General features: G+C 45.8%; 1 protein-coding gene across 1 annotated transcript in view; it reads right to left on the reverse strand.

Moving 5' to 3' along the window:
* The window catches only part of CACNG7 (calcium voltage-gated channel auxiliary subunit gamma 7), a 49,165-nt gene extending 37,231 nt beyond the window's left edge, over nt 1-11,934 (reverse strand). Inside the window, exon 1 of the mRNA XM_039335111.1 lies at nt 11,650-11,934. The gene's annotated coding sequence lies outside the window, so the exon portion shown is untranslated. The remainder of the gene's footprint in view (nt 1-11,649) is intronic.
* Nucleotides 11,935-14,877: the final 2,943 nt, after the last annotated feature.

The raw sequence follows: 14,877 nt of genomic DNA on the forward strand, positions 1-14,877 counted from the left end.
GCGCAAAAATCCTATGCCAGCATTTGGCAGGAAAATACTTAGAATGGCTCCATGTAATGTAGTTTGTAGTTTCTTAGGAACCCTGTTTTTCTACCTCTGGTCTCTTATTGATCTCATGTGCCAGGAATTCTAGTTTCTACTCTTGTACATTAAAGTGACAATTTTAACGGGAGAATTATGATTGCTTGTATTCAGCCTAACAATTTTCTGGCATTTTGCAAGTGTCATACAGGAGTCATTTTCCAACCCAAGGTTTCTTCTTCTTTTTGAAAGAGTAATCTGATATCTACCAAGCTTTGCTACTTAACCCATGGTTGGCTCTAAATTTGGCAAACTGCTTATGGATGAGGCCCCTTCACAACCTTGGCTGATCATGATGGTTGCAGTAGGATTGACAACCTTGTTGTATTTATTTATTTAATTTTATTTATATGCCGCCCAATCCCAAAGGACTCAGGGCAGCGTACAGAGTTAAAACAATCATAAAACAATAAAATAATACAGTCATACCGCGAGTCCGATCATATCCCGCCCTCCCGGGGGGACATCAGCCCCAGGCCTGCCGGAACAGGAGAGTTTTAACGGCTTTCTTAAAGGCCGGCAGGGTGGGAGTAGTTCGAACCTTGGGGGGAAGTTGATTCCACCAGGTCAGAGCCACCACAGAAAAGGCCCTTCCCCAAGGGCCCGCCAGCCGACATTGTCTGGCCGATGGGACCTGAAGGAGGCACAATCTATGGGACCTCACCGGTCTCTGGGAACTATGCGGCAGAATGTGGTCCTGTAAGTAACCTGGCCCTATGCCAGGAAGGGCTTTAAAGGTGATAACCAACACCTTGAATTGCATCCGGAGACCCACAGGAAGCCAGTGCAGCTCGCGGAGAATAGGTGACACGTGGGCGTACCTTAGCGCGCCCACAATCGCTCTCGCGGCTGCGTTCTGAACCAACTGCAGCCTCCGAACGCCCTTCAAGGGTAGCCCCATGTAGAGCGCGTTACAATAATTCAGTCTTGAGGTGACAAGGGCATGAGTGACTGTGAATAAAGCCTCCCGGTCCAAATAAGGCCACAACTGGTGCACTAGGCGAACCTGTGCAAAGGTCCCCCTGGCCACAGCCGATAGATGTTGTTCCAAATTTAGCTGTGAGTCCAGGAGGACACCCAAGTTGCATGCCTGCGCTGAGGGAGGTAAATTTGCCCCCCCCCCAGAACTAATGATGGACCATCCAGTTGGCCTTTGGGAGGCAAGACCCAGAGCCACTCGGTCTTGTCAGGGTTGAGTCTAAGCCTGTTCACCCCCATCCAGACCCTCACATCTTCCAGGCAGCGGCACATAACGTCGAATAACATCAGTCTGAGAACACCATTTTCTGATTTCTTAAAACATTTCTAAGTGTTGTTTAGATGAGAGCCATTGTGGGAAAACTAAATATGATTCTGGATCCAGTGGCCGGATGTTGACTGGAATATCTCTTACATGTGTAAAAAAATTACATTTTACCGTGGTAGAACATGTCCCCCAACAACTATCTCAATATGTAACAGTGTGGTAATAATTTTACCGAACTGTCTTTGAAAAATGTGACTTTTTCATATCTATCTATCTATCTATCTATCTATCTATCCATCCATCCATCCATCCATCTATCTATCTATCTATCTATCTATCTAAGCGGTTCTCAACCTGTGGGTCACGACCCCATTTGAGGTCGAACAACCATTTCACGGGGGTTGCCAAACAAGGCTGTCCGCCATTTTTTTCTCCTTTTCTTTAGCTGTGCTACTCCCTCTTATTCTATTGGCTTTTGAAAGCCAATAGAATAGACTCTATTCAAGAGACTCTATTCTATTGGCATTCGAAAGCCAATGGAATCTATTGGCTTTTGAAAGCCAATAGAATAGACTCTCTTGAATAGAGTCTAATTCTATTGGCTTTCAAAAGCCAATAGGAATTGTCCAGGCTGTCTCTGCCCTGCTCAGACTGCCAAAAGCCCCAGTCTGCAAACGGTGCTGCAAGGAAAGCTTCCCTCCCTGCTGAGCAACTACTAAAGGTAAATAAAAGAGGGCCAGGGGTGGGAGGTGGAAGGCCGGCGAGTGCAGGGAGGGTTGTTGGTGTGCATGGGGCCCGGCAGGTGCCTTACCTGCCTGGGCTGGCCCAGCTGGTGGCCCAGCTGGTGGTCACCCTGTGCCATCGCTGCTGCTTGCCGTGGCCGCCCAGGAGCACCTGGGCCTGCCTGCCACCTCCCTGAATGGGCAACTGCCAAGGTAAGGCTAGCGGGGCAGCAGCAGGTGCAGGGAGGGTTGCTGGCATGCGTGGGGCCCGGCGGATGCCTTACCTGGCTGGGCTGGGCCAGCTGGTGGCCCAGCCGGTGGTCGCCCTGCGCTGTCACTGCCCCTTGCCAGCTAGGCCTCGGCCGGCGCATGGGCGGACCACGCATGCGTGGTGCTCCCGGCAGGGAAAGTCCTCGACTTACAACTGGTTGGGTAGTCCTCGACTTACAACCAGTTGGGTAGTCCTTGACTTACGACCGGTTGGGGGTCGCGGCATTAAAAAGGTTGAGAACCATGATCTACCTTGTATACCACCATCTTATCAAAGGCAACTCTCTAAAACAAATCCCTCTCTAAAAACACAGGATTCTTGGACTCTATGTACATTTCTCAAAGGATTGTAAATAGTGGTAAAAGGATCTACATGGAGAAGACCCTAGATTTCTTATAGCTTTTCTGAATATATGTTCAAGTGCAGGATAGATCATTTCAGTCCTTTATTAACATAAGCCCTGCAGGACCATCTTGAGTTCATGCTTGTTCCAGCCAATAAAATAATCAATTCCTATATAACTAATATTGACCAACCCAAAGATAAGCCATGTTCCTGAATGAAACAGTGTGCAATACAGCAGAAAGGATCTTATATAGCTTGAACTGTGAACTACTATACAGTTGTCCTTGCAGTTTAGCTCCTAGGCAAGTTTGAACAACAAAACCTCCTAAGAACTTTCTAAGAATACAGATGGTAACAGGGATGCTTAGGGTGAGGAGGACACAGTACACTATTTTCTCTACTTTTATCAAGGTTTTCATCCCTTAATGAGGACATTAAAGACCAGAATTTGAAAGCAGTATTTGATTAGTGTGTGGGAAGACAGGTTTCACACTCTATTATAAAAATATTTTTGCAGAGGGTTGGTGGACCAGGACTAGCAACAGGGTTTGGTGTAACTTGGCACAATCTGCTGAAATTTAGTCCAATAAGAGGATCATCTGCCAAGCTCAACCTTCTACACTTCTGCTCTTGTTCCTTGACCTCACAGATTGCATTCACTTTCCTTTTCCAGAAATGTAAGCCATGACAAGAGTGAATAAAAGGAACATTTTCCACTTAACATGTTCCTTCTAATGGTGGGGAGAAACCAGCAAGGAGAACTTACACAACTTCCTCTCCCCAAACTTTCAGCTGACACTTGTCAGGCACAAAGGATTAGAACCATATATTAAGTTGCAATTCAAAAAGGGTTTACTGCTCAAGCCTATACATAAGAATCTAATCAACTAAAGTTCAATACTATATTGGCACCAAATAAGGGTCAAAGGAATTCAAGAGGGGTTGAACTTGGACCATCTGTGACAACTTATTGACTCTAAACTGATGACGTGCTTAGCTCTGCCCCCCAGCTCTGCTTGCTCTTCTACACACTGAAATTATGAGGGAAGAGTGCCTGTTAACAGTTTGATACAGAATTTCTGCCAAAGATCTATCTGGTAATTTGAAAATTATATGCAAATGCCTTTTTTCCCTTTCTACTCATAAGATGCACTTCTTTGGAAGTTCTGCATTTGGGTGAATTCTTCATACTCAGAGAGGAAGAACATCACACATGCTTAGTTTCTCTTGAGATATGCGTCTGATACCTGACAGGAACAACTTGTGTTCCAGAAATAAAACACTGATTCTAGACTTCCTTCAACTATCCCAATTTTTATCCACCACATTTTTAAAAAGCTTCTTCCTCCTCTCATGCCATCCTACCAAGAATGTTAAAAACCAAAATTTCTATGCTTTATGAATATTTTATAGTTTTAGCTATATAAAAATGCCTTAAGAAATATAATCTTTTTGGTTTACTTCTCTTTTTATAACGTTGAGACACAGAAGGATTATTGTCACGGAACAAGCTTATGCATGGTTAACTGAATTATGATTTACTGGATTGGACCAATTGTCTGGGATTGGATGGTATTTTGGACTAGGTTTGCAGAAGATGGAAATTTGATATCTCGCCAGCTATTTTGGTGGTTCAGTGTGCCACATGAAAACAGCCAAAATGTAAGCACCGCTTATTTCTCAACTTTGGCAACATGAAGATGGGTGGACTTCAACTCCCAGAATTCCCCAGCTAGCATGACTGCACCAATCTCATTCAAAGATGTGGACCTCTGGGATTCAGGTTCCCTGCCCCATTTTCCTCAGTACCTTCTTGTTGGCTACCCACAAATATTACCTGCCCTTTTTTTTCCCCGGTCACAAACTTATAATTCTCTTCAGGATATCATTTTACACTTTCAAAGTCTAACATCTTCTCCACTTGCAATGCATTTTCAAGAACTATTCACTCGTATCTACTGGAGTTTCTAATTATGTTTTTTCTGGCCACCTTTGTTCCATTGACATAACTCCTTCTCAGGATACAATTACCTGTGATCATATCTGCACATAAGATAGAAAAGTGGTATTTGGGCTGGATAGAGGATAGAGGACCAGGGGAGAGTGGCAAAGAATCCAGACATAAGCTGAATAGTAGCCCTTTTTAGGGGGCTCAAGCACGGGATAGGTTCCTGTCTGTAATAGTGGACCTCTTGCTTTCTTATGCCTTGTGGATAATTCCCAGCAATGTAACGTCACCCCAGCTGCTAGCTGAAAAATTTCATCTCATGTCTCCCATCTGCAATGGGTTTATTTTGGTTACAGAAGGTGACACACTACCCATCCTACACAAACCCTGTTCCAAATCAGCACATACACACACACGCATATAACACAATCAGGCACATAACTCTGCCTGTGCGTGTGTGGAGCAGTATATGTGTGAAGAAAGAGGGGGATTATATCAGCTAGTGAGAAAAGGGATGTTTATGTTTATAGCCAGAGACCAAGGTATGGATGAACAGACAATCAAGTTCAGGCAGGTATATATACTGTATATATGTATGTGTATATGTTAAACACACACACACAAACACTCTTCAGTGCAGAGGGATGTTTAAAGAGATGGATGACACTTGGGAAAGTAGCTTCTTTGCTAGAAAGTTTTGCTAGAAGAGACAGCAATCTTAAGAGATGCCTGTTCTAGATTTCTTGCTTTATACAGTACGGTTCCTGGGTAACTAGATGATTGAAGAGGAAAACTGAAATGTAAATATTTAAGAGAATATTGGACACTTTTAGAAAATGTCAGGAGACACAATGGATTATTCATATAGGCAGTCCTCAATTTTAAGGTGACCAACTGTCCTCCTTTAGGGAAGACAGTCCTCCTTTTGTGAGTTCTGTCCTCCCTCGAAAAGTGTCCTCCTACATGTCCTCCTTTTCGATATTTGAAGACTAATCTGCAGGGCTTCTTCTCATGGAACGCTCTTCTTCTCATGGAACGCTCAGAACGGCGTTCCAGCATCTTTTTTTGATGGTTTTTTTTCAACGTTTGCATGAGCTGTGCTACTCCTATTGGCTTTCAAAAGCCAATAGGAATTGCTGCTGAGCACGCCAAAACACCCGGCCAGCAAACTTTGCACATGTAAGTTGTCTGCAGCGAAGGCGAATTGGCAGGAACTTTGCACCCTTCCCTGCTACCCAACTACACCATCTCCTAGTTAGTCCTGAAGATACCTGGAGGAGACTGGAGCTGCGACACCACGGTAACTTTCTCTTGATCTTTGGCCCTGCTAGGGCAATAATGGCTGCAGGCGCAAGAGGCGGGGCAGTGGGACTGCTGTGGGCAGGAGTGTGAGGGGCGTCGGTGGCCGGCTGCCCCCCCATGCTGTGGGAGCTGCGGGACCTGTTCTACACGAGGCTGCACAGGGTGGGCGGTGGTGCTGGCGGGGCGGCTGCAGGCAGGATGTGTTGGCGACGGGCTGCCCCTCAGGGCTGGAACCATTGCAGCTGGTGCTTTGGGAGCCGCGGGGCCCACTCTACACAGCGGGGCAGCAGTGCTGGCAGGGCGGCTGCGGGTGGGGGTGCAGCATGTAAGGATAATTACAATATAAAATGTTATTGTTACAAATGTTTTTTATTATGCATTTATCATATTATAGTGTATTCTGTATTATTGTTGCAATGAATAAAATGTTTTTTATTTACGATATTTTTTTCTTCAATTTATTTGTGTTCTCCTTTTCATTGTAAAAAAGTTGGTCACCTTATCAATTTACAACAATTCGTTTAGTGACTGAGGTTAACGGCACTGAAAAAAGTGACTTAGGACCGTTTTTCACATTTATGACAGAAATGTCATAAAATGGGGCAAAACTCTCTTAACAAATGTCTCCCTTAGCAACATAAATTTTGGGCTCAATTGTGGTTACACGTTGAGGACTACCTGTATTGCTTTGAATTACTGTTAGGATTTTTAATAATTATCTACTTGCCTGTTAACCTGTTTTCTCTTACAATTTGTTACGTGCTGTTTACTATCTCTGTGTCCAAGATAGGACAGATTAAACATTTCACAAAACATGTCCAAAAATGCACTTGCCTTTCACCCATATTCAGTCGTTATGTCTAAATATTATATGCACATGGTTTATGCATGAAGCTAATTACCCATGATTTATTTATCCATGATTTATCACATACTATACTTAACACAATTCACCTAGCAGACTAAGCAAAACCCCAAAACATATGCACAAGATCTGTTGACACAAAAGGCAAAAAACAAAACATAACCCAGCACATGGAAATGGGCTGGGAACTATGCCACTTTCCATTGGACATTCATCACTATTATAAATGTTGGCCTACACAGACATATTTTTCACACACTAGGTCTAACAGGATATGTTAGCACAATTAAATACACATTCTGAATGGCAAGCCATATATTTTCAAAATCCTGGTATTCATATGCAAGAAACTCTGGTCCTGTGTTCAATTAACCATTTTAGAATTATATTTGCCCACAGTTTTGTTTGATCTCTCCAACAGGATATTTCCAGATTTGTTCATCTCTCATTGGTCCAGACAGCAGGGTCACAGGACATAGGAATGAGGAAGGAATCATATCTAAGGGGCTGCCACAAAGAAAAGGAAGTCAACCTATTTTCCAAAGCACCTGAAAGCAGGACAGGAAGCAATGGATGGAAACTAATCAAGGAGAGAAGCAACCTAGAACAGGGGTGTCACACCAAAATTGCACCCACCCATTTCCAGCAATGGGGAAAAAGCCATGATACGTTGCGACAAGTCACGTGACATTGTGAATTTTACACCCTGACCTAGAACTGAGGAGAAATTTCCTAACAGTGAGAACGATTAATCAGTGGAATGGCTTGCCTTCAGAAGTTGTGGGTGACCCATCTCAGGAGGTTTTTTGAGAAGAGATTGGACAATGATTTGTCTGAAATGGTATAGGATTTCCTGCCTGACCAGGGGGTTGAACTAAAAGGTTCCTTCCAATTCTGTTATTCTGTATATATATTTTGAAAGAATATGAGACTCTAGTGCCTTTGACTATTACTTTTCCAAAGTGAAAAATATCAAGATGTTATGGATTTATTTCAGACTCTCTTAACAATCAGTGAAGACAATATGGCAATTGCCAATGTATCTTAGAGCCTGGCCAAGTGATCTGCTTGGCATGGATCAAGCCATTTGTCTTTAGTGAGGGCAGCCATCTTTGCCAGTCTCACTGGGTCTTCAATAGTAGCAGAATCCACAAAAATATATAGCAAGTGAAATCCCTCTTTTTAATGGAAGGAAAAACTAAGCTATTAGCAAAGTTAGTGTGATAGATTCATCTAGCTGAAGCCAAGTGATGCTTTTCAGAGGCATTGAGCTACAATCATAAACAATGTTGGGTAGGGCTGTTTTTCCAAAATAAATAAAGATTGTGAAGTTGGGAAACCTGATTTTTTTTTTTTTTAAGAGGAACAGTTTCAAATCTGCATTCAGCCACAAATCTCACTGGATAACTCAGCCTAACCTCGTTGAGGTGAAGACCCGTACACTGTGCTGAGCCCCTTGTTGTGTTTGTGTGATACAATCAGAGTACAGTTAATGTAAGGCTATTTCACAGATCTGTTTTTAGAATAAAATGGAATATACTTATACCTAACTCATATCTTCTCCTCCAAGCTTGGGGGGGGGGAGGGATGGGATATAACTGTAAACACATTAGATCTGCAGGAATTTTAAGGGACACCAATGATTTTTTAGAAGACTAATGGATTTTGGGTAGGGTAGTTTTTTTTTTTAACTTCTCTATAATAAATGGCAAATAGAAATAGAAAACCCAACTTCCACCTTACAGATCTGTTTCCAAAGTCAAAATGGTAAGCTCCATTTATAAGGAAGCATAAATGCCATTTTGGACTTCAAAGCCCAGAATTCTCCAGCCAGCATCCTGGCAGGGGAATTCTGGGAGTTGAAGCCCATTTGTCTTAAATTCACCACATTTAGGAAATACTGGTTTAAATCTGCCCATTCACCCCAAAGAAAACCTTTGTTCACCAGCTTTCTTTATTTATGCCAGTGTTTCTCAATCTTGACAATTTTAAGGCATGTGGACTTCAACTCCCAGAATTCCACAGTCAGCAATGCTGGCTGTGGAATTTTGGGAGTTGAAGTCCACATGCCTTAAAATTGTCAAGGTTGAGAAACACTGATTTATGCCTTGACATCAGGGGGGGTCAGATAGGTAAACTTGAGAGGCCCCCAAATAGCAAATAAACATTAGGGGTGTTAGAGAGCTAAGGATTGTGCCTGATAACACCTTCCTTACCTCACATCTCCAAATGTGTCAGACTGTACATGGACTTTTTATATTGTTTTTAAATATACTGCTTGTCACCCAGAATCAGGTGCAATATTTAAGCTGAGCGGTTCTGTAAACATTTTACAATAAACAAACCGCAAACAAATTTCAGTCCTTCTCAGAGAACCTATCCAAGAAGCTAAGTCTAGGAAAGTAAATGAGATGTTCCTTTGTTTAAGACCAGCAGTCTAGCCACTATGCCCTACTGCCTCCCACAGAACCTCTCAGCACCAAGGGAGGCATAATAACATTTCCTCCATCATCCCTTTCACTGCATAAGATGATACTCTGGCTTCCTGATGCTTCAACTCACAGCACACTACTATTATTGTAGGAATGATGCTGTGCCTGACACAAATTCACAAAGGTAGTAAAATTAGCTCTCAGCCAGCCTGCCTCCTATTTGGCTCTCATGTGCCATGTCAGTCTGGTACTGATCTCCGTCCCATCCCACCACCAGGAGCTTCTCCTTCCAACCATGGCTTACACCACCTTCACCTGTCAAGAAATACAAGCTCGTAGCCATATCACCTCTGGAATTACCTGAATTGTTAGTATTAGTGTTCTTTTGTATAAAATCGCCCAGTCTCTTAACAGACTCCCCCAGCTAAGCTCCATCATGAGGATAAGCTCAGCTCAGGTAGTATGATGCCATTCCAAATATTGATATTCCTGCGCTAGTAGTGTGAATTTCCTCCATAACCCCACCAAGACAGAAGGGTAGAAAATTCATAAGGAAGCCTTTCTTGAAGGAAACTTCCCTATAAAAGTCATTCTTCTGAAAAACACAGTCAGCCAAGAATGTGTGAGAAAAATGCTTAGCTTAAATCCACCAGCATATCCAGGACAGGACACACACATACAAAGATAACCCTTGTTCGCTGTATAATATAGGAATCATCCTCAATAAATTATATGTGCCCGTGATATAATATTAATAGCGGGTAATAGGGGGTGGGGTTACCATAACCCCAGTGTATGAAAAGATACATGCTAAGACAAGGAAAATAGGAGTTAAGGGAAATCATGCAAAAATATCAAGGCATCTAGCAGAGAGATGTACAATACCCTCTGTGCAATTATTCTTATAGGCAGATCGATGCTTGAAAAAAAAATGAGGGGAAAACCTCCATCAGTTTCTTAGTCACATGTGTGCACACACATAGACACACACTGCACAATAGTCCAAGCATCCTCGATCTTGTATTCTTCAAATGTGTTAGGACTACAACTTCCCCGTTAATTAGCCTCCATGATGGGGATGATGGTCATGGCAGCCCAACCAATATATTTGGAGGCTGGAAAAGGCTGCCCTGATGCACCATCTAGAGAAAGGTGTTAAAGATTCTTACATCCTCTCCTAGCCTGTCCTATTAAACCTGCACAACACACTAGCACAATCTCAGAAGCAGGCTAAGCGAAAAACACTACACTATTGCAAGAAACCAGTCTCATATTCTGCCTAAAATCACAGTTTGTCTGCCTGCCTATCAGCGAGGAGCTAAAGGAATCTATGTATGACACCAATTCTCTCCCTCTGCCCTAATACACACACACACACCCAGCCCTCTTACGCTTCTGTAGGATAGCAGACACATCCTATCATTCTGGCTCTAGAACACACCCCAATAGAAGTATGAATCTCAGACAAAAAAAATCTTACACTCCTGATACATTGATCATCTTTCTCAGCAAGGTGAAGAAAACAGTGAAGACACTTGCAGCAACACCAAGTTGATGACAATTGGTTCAAAGATGATTGTTTTAAAACCAAAGGTGGACAGGTACTGTTTTTACCCATGCACATTTTCACGAAAGCTGCAATGGAAATTTTATTTCCAATGAAAATTTGCACTTTTAGGAATAGATAGTTGTCCCTAGTAGGCAATAGGTATGTGTAGTGGCAAAGAAAGTTGCCACCTGCAGTATCCCACAATCTTAGACTGGGGATTATTATTCCAATAATTACCTGCCCTGTATTTCAGCACCCAGTACCCAGAAGTAGACTTAAGACAACTGTATGTGCATAAAACATCCAGCCACACACTTACTATCAGGAAGGAATTAAAAGATGGAGATATCTGAAGTAGAAGCCAATTCCTTTAAAAAAAAAGGGGGGGGGAAAGGAACCAGAAAGAGTCAAGACCCCAACCATTACACATCTGCAACACACCTAGATAGTCCACAACCACCATTCCAGTGCCTAGTGAGATAAAGGCCACAAGCTGGCAAAGCAACCAAAGTTGTCCAAAGTAGGATTCACATCTCCTACAAATCAGCCCCCAAAGGAAGAGATAAACAAGGGAATTCTCTAAGAAGATCAGCAAGGGCAGTGAGGTAGGGGATGATGGGGTTGCCGATGGCCCCAGTTTTCCAGTATATACAGAACTCTAGTCTCTGGAGTTCTGCCTGGCATCCTGGTTTATGGAATGACACCGGACAGGCTGCATAGTTCCAAGGCATGAATGCAGAGGGGCAAGCATGCACATCTCTCCCCCCCCCCTCCTCCAGAACCAGCAGGGCCCGGGGGAAGCCGGCCCAGGGAAGTCAGGCAGTGGCTCTCAAGTAACAGGGTTGGCCGACCTCGGCAGGGATCGGCCAGGACAGCCGCTCTTCTCACCTTGCGGTTAGAACGCCGCGGGGGCTCCGGATTCCTCGCTCGCCTTCCCCCGCACCTGCATCACTCCCTTGCTTGTTACTTCGCCTTGTTTTGCACTCCGACGTCGGTGGCGGCCGGGGAGGGGAGCAGGTTGGGGAAAACCGCCTTTTTCCCTTTTCTGGGGGAGGGAGGGCGGAATGGGGACCCCGGCTTCAAGGGCCGGCCCTCTGCAAGCCCAAAGGCCAGGGGTCTATTGCTGGGTGCCCCATCCAGAAGTTTGCTTCATTCCAAAGTGAGGAAGAAGAAGGATCGTATGTGTGTGTGTGTGTGTGTGTGTGTGTGTGTGTGTGTGTGTGTGTGTGTTTGTTTGTGTGTGTGTGTGTGTTGATGGGAGGAGGAGGAGGAAAGGACCGGTGCAGCGTTTCGAAAGGGGCAGCGGAATGGAAAAAGGAAACGCTGCAGCAGTGGACAAACGGGGGGGTAAATCTCGATCGGGGAGCGGGAGAGAAGGAGGGAGGGAGGAACGAAGGAATGCAGCAGCGAGAAGGGAGGGGGGCAATGACAGAAGGGGGGGAAAGCAGCGAAAGAAGGCAAGCAGCGGCGAGGCGGCGGCAAGGGAAGGGGGACGGCTGCAGCAGCAACGGCGGCGGCGGCAGCGGCAGACGAAGGGCTGGACGCCGAAGAGGGGACCGCTGGAGGACGAGGCGGAGGGGGGGCGAGGCAGGAGAGCGGAAAGAAAGAGGGATCAAGGCAGAAGCGCGGGGGGGGCGGGAGAGAGAATGAATGCAGCGGGAGGAGGGGGTGAGGGGAGCAGCCGGGAAAGCCGCCTCGGCGGCTGAAGGGGAGCGACAGAAGCTGGCGCCGCGCAAAGCAAGGCTGCCTGGAGGCGGGAAACACCGGCGGGCGTGGAAGGGGGCGATCGCAGGGGTCCGAAGGGCGGCCAAAGCGTCGCAGTTGCAAGGGGAAGGGGAGAGGGAGCGAAACGCAGGAGAAAGAGGAGAAAGCTGGGGGGGGGGGAAACCAAGCAGCCTCCAAAAATCGCAGCGGGCGGGGGGAGAGAGAAAAGCTGTCTGGGGAAACCACACGCGCGCGCGGGCACACACAGACACACAAAAGAGCAAGGAAGCAAGAAAGAAAAAGCGCCGCAAAGAAAGAAAAAAAGACCAGGGGGGCGGAAATGCCCAGGCCGCTACGAGTCCGTTTCTTGAAAGGATCCCACCGGCGGAGGGGGGAAAGGAAGAAGGGGGGAGGCTCGGCTCGGCCAGCGGCGGAGCCGCAGCGAGGTGGGACAGGAAGGCAGCTGCCGCCGCTACCGAGCTTGTCCTGGGGGCTTCGATCGGGCACTGGTGCCGCAGTCGGCTGCCGAGAGGCGGCTGGGCTGTCTACGAGTCGGTTCCCCCACCTCCCGCTTTCTCGCGCACACGTACACACGCGCGCGCGCGCGCATACACAGAGACCCACGCACCCAGGCTGGAAAGCACAGGGCGCCCCCCCCCCCCGCTGCCGGATCCCGCTGGATCACGGGATCCGCTTGGCTGGGAACTGACGAGGGGCGCGAGGAGAATTCACAATCAGCTCCCCCCGCCCCAGCTCAGCAGCACCTAGTCCGGCTCACTGCAGCTGGCCGTGATGTCAGAGGCACCACTCTTAAAGGGACAGACCGACCGGCTGGCGCTCGCAGGTTTGCCCGCTCAGCCGACGTCTGACTGTGTGCTTGTGCGTGTGTGTGTGTGTGTGTGTGTGCATGCAGGCATGTGTATGGAATTGGGGCGCGCGTGTTCCTGCGAGTTGCGTGCGGAAGGGATCTAAGCGAGAGGGAAACGCAGGCGACAGAGCGGCGTAGCGAAGGGAAGAGATGAGAGCGGAGATCCCAAACTGGCTTTCCAGACCCACATCACAAACTCGGGTGTGTGCAAGCGTGTGCACTCCTGGAGGAATAGACAGCCAATTAAAGCAAGAGAATGATTTCGATCACAGAACCTTTTAAACACTCGAGACAGGCAGATTTAACCACCAAACAATTTAAAAAAGATCAGAAGCTGGATTGAACGGTTAGCCAACCTCATAACCTTGGAGAGAGGAAATTCCTGCGTCCCCTGACTCCATCCGTCCGGTCTCTTTTGGGGAAAGTACTGTACCGATGTTTAAACGATCTCGGTTGCTTTTAAAGATCCCCCTTTTTTCTTCGTATTTCATTTAAGAAAAACAATGGAGGGTGCCCTCAAATTTCGCTTTAATTGTGCCTTTGCTCTGCTGCTTTATTCACAGAATTTTAGGGGAGCCCCAGATATTGTTATCTACCATTCCAAACACACGCGCGCGCGCGCGCGCGCACACACACACACACACAGACAGAGAGAGAGAGAGAGAGAGAGAGAGAGAGACAGACAGACAGACAGACAGACAGACAGACAGAGATGTTGTTCTATTTATTAGAGTTGAAACTACAAAGAGTGCGTGCGAGAAAAGCAACAAAGATGATTAGAGAGCTGGAGACTAAACCATAGGATGAAGATTTGCAGGAACTGGCTATGTCTAGTCTAGGGGTGACATGATAGCAGCCTTCCAATATCTGAGGGGTTGTCACACAGAAGAGGAGGCCAGTCTGTTCTCCAAAGCACCTGAGGGCAGGACAAGAAGTAAGGGATGGAAACTTATCAAGGAGAGATCCAACCTAGAATTAAGAAGAAATTTCCTGACAGTGAGAACAATGATCAAGTGGAACATCTCGCCTTCAGAAATTACAGGTACTCCGTCACTGGAGGATTTTAAGAAGAGGCTGGACAGCCATATGTCTGGAATGGGTGTGGGTTTTCCTGCTTAAACAGGGGTTTGGGTTAGATTAGAAGATCTCTGAAGGTCCCTTCCAACTTTGTTATTTTGTTACTGTTATTCTGATCAGGAAAAGGAAGGTGGATGCGGACTAATGAAGAGAAAAAGCCAGAAGCACAACATACTTGGTATGAAGTATTGTTGCTTCCCCATGGAGGAGAAATAAGAGGTTTTATATAGGTAGTCCTCAACAGCAAGGCCGTTGTTAAGTGAGTTTAGCCCCATTTTATGACTTTTCTTGTCACAGCTGTTAAGTGAACCACTATAATTCTTAAGTTAGTAACAGAGTTGTTAAGTGAATCTGGCTTCTCCATTGACTTTGCTTGTTAGAAGTCATAAATATGAGCCAAGTTGCCAAGCGTCTGGATTTTGATCATGTGATCATGGGGATGCTGTAAGGATTTCCCTTGTGAAAAA

The sequence above is a fragment of the Crotalus tigris genome, unplaced genomic scaffold (assembly GCF_016545835.1).
Source record: "Crotalus tigris isolate CLP2741 ecotype Arizona unplaced genomic scaffold, ASM1654583v1 scf7180000017639.5415321, whole genome shotgun sequence".
In the NCBI taxonomy this organism is placed as follows: Eukaryota; Metazoa; Chordata; class Lepidosauria; order Squamata; family Viperidae; genus Crotalus; species Crotalus tigris.